This window comes from Rutidosis leptorrhynchoides, chromosome 10, assembly GCF_046630445.1.
Source record: "Rutidosis leptorrhynchoides isolate AG116_Rl617_1_P2 chromosome 10, CSIRO_AGI_Rlap_v1, whole genome shotgun sequence".
Taxonomy (NCBI): Eukaryota; Viridiplantae; Streptophyta; class Magnoliopsida; order Asterales; family Asteraceae; genus Rutidosis; species Rutidosis leptorrhynchoides.
In genome coordinates this window covers 17,511,669-17,514,446 of record NC_092342.1, presented here as the reverse complement: position 1 = coordinate 17,514,446, position 2,778 = coordinate 17,511,669, and positions in this window count along the sequence as shown.

Here is a 2,778-nt window from a genome sequence, read left to right as displayed (position 1 = left end):
GTTAATCATTGATTCCACAGTGAGGTTTTGACCTCTATATGATACGTTTTGATAAAATATTGCATTCATTAAAATAAGTGACTTTCTAAACATAGAAAGTTATAAACATGTGGGCGAGTGCTTAGGTATAAGCAAAACCCCGAAATACATAAGTCTTTAATTTACAGGTTGACATCACAGTCCAATTATTTATTACACAACGCAGTTTTATTTTGAATGCAATAAACTTTGTACAAAGCATGAGAGACTCCATGCAGGCAACAAGCACATCACAGCGGAAGCATTCTAAGGACCTGAGAATAAAACATGCTAAAAAGTCAACACGAATGTTGGTGAGTTATAGGTTTAATTGCTCGAGTCATAAACATGTATAAAGATAGACCACAAGATTTCATCAAAAGTTTATCAATAGATTCTACGTAACAGAGCACCCTGGTAACTAAACTTAACGCTATAGTGATAATTACCCCATTCGTTTTAATACACGCAAACCAACGTGTCTTAAACTCAAATAACATACGTCCGTTAAAAGGCTAGCGCTCTAGCTCGGACGGGGATGTCAAGCCCTATGGATCCATATACAATTATTCGCGCCCACCAGTCCATATCCTATGTACTGGCAGCTACTAGTTACCAAAGCTAAGGGATTTCCGGTTTAACTCAGTGTAGAATTTAGTATGTACTTGTGTCTTATCGCGTTTAAAATAAATTGCATATATTCTCAGCCCAAAAATATTTAAAGTATTTAAAAAGGGAGACTATAAACTCACAGTTCAATATTGAGACTCAATATTGTAGGCAAATTGCGTAGACGTAATGACGGTAGATGACTGTATGGTTGGCCTTGGATTCAAGAACAATACCCCAAACAATACCCAATATTTCCTTAGCTTAAAGCGGTTTGAAACCCGAATTAAAACACCCTCGAATATACTTTATTATTATTAACTTAAATTAAAATTATAATTATAATTATAAATTAAAATTTATATTATATAAGAAAATATATTGTGAAGTTTATCGTCGAACAAACTGCGTATTTATAGTACTTTACGATTTACTGTAGCTCATGCGATCGCATGAGTTTTCAGTGTTTTTGCCATGCGATCGCATGGCCGCCTTTCCCGTTTTGTTTGCTAGTTCGTCGACATCAAATAGTATTTACTGTAGCAAATAGTGGTACTGTAGCAAATAGTGTTTTACTGTAGCAATAGTGTTTACTGTAGCAAATAGTGTTTACTGTAGCAAATAGTGTTTTACTGTAGCACTGTAGCAAAATACGGTTTCACTGTAGCAAATAGTGTTTTACTGTAGCAAAGTCATTTTTACTGTAGCAATTAATGTTTTACTGTAGGAAAGTCGTTTTTACTTGTACATCTTATAATATATATATATATATATATATACATACATATATGTATATTTACATAATATTAATTCCTAAAGAGAATTGGTTTAAATTAGTCGAAATTTTTCGGGTCATCACATATATATATATATATATATATATATATATATATATATATATATATACATATAATTTTTATATAATTATATAAATATTATATTATATTCATGTGCATAGTTGACTTGTAATTTTAGCTCTGTTGCGTCGCGCGTTGTTAGTTGGCTCAGGTCCCAGTTCCAGGTTTTCGAACATCCTTTTGTACGATTTAATATCTTGTACTTTGCGTTTCACGGCTCGTACTCTTGTAACTTTTGAGACGTTTCTTATCAATAAATTGAACCACTTAGATTGTACTTTGTACTTTTTAGCTTTTTGGTCGTTTGCGTCTTCAAATCGTCGAATCTGTCTTTTGTCTTCACCTTTTATTATTTAAACGAATATCACTTGTAAATAGAACAATTTTAACTAAAAGCTTGTCTTTCTTGAAGGATAATGCTATGAAATATATGTTCATTTTTAGCATTATCAAATATTCCCACACTTGAGCGTTGCTTGTCCTCAAGAAATATTCTTGAAATAAAAATACTAGAATCACTTCTTTATTCTTCACACTTTGTACATCAGTGATTTCTATTTTGCTATATGAACAATGATAGTAACAATAGAACCATGGTTAAAGGTGCACAGTTGCCTCGGGTTCAGGTCAACGACACTTGCAATCAATTGGCCGATTTACTTTCGGTTTCCAAAGCAAAGTGCACATTTGAAAGGCGGTTTAAAGTCCCACATGACAATGAAAATGTAGATCCTTAAAGAAATTGGATCTTTATGAAAACATTTCTTTTGAAAATTCAAGTTAGATTTTACCCTAGACAAGTTTTCCGGAATAACCCTTCACCGGTGTTTGCGAAATGTTTTTGTGGGTTTTGTGGGTTTCAGATTTGAAAATTTTAGCTCAAAACTTATGGTTTTGTGTCATCCACTTGCTAACCTTGTATTAGGAAAGCAACACGTCCAGTTTACTTGCCCCGTATATTACCTTTTGGAAAACTACCGTCCGGTTGTAAAGGAAAGTGATGAACAAGAAACTGTTAAGGCAATGTCTAATGACATGCAAATGTTCATGGTCTATACGTGTCGGATGCAATTACTATCCTTTGTAGGAGAGATAGTAAAGATCACCCTATAGTTTTTCGGTCTGGCATAAGGTCCTGTCTCCGACCATGCTATGCAACCACCGTTCTTACGGTTGACACCCGATTTAGTTCAGGTGACCTAATGAATTCCAGGTGAATTCCTAGGATTTTACGTTCAATGGTAATCAACGCATTGAAAATAGGTTTTCAGAAAACAAATCGGTTTGTAATTTT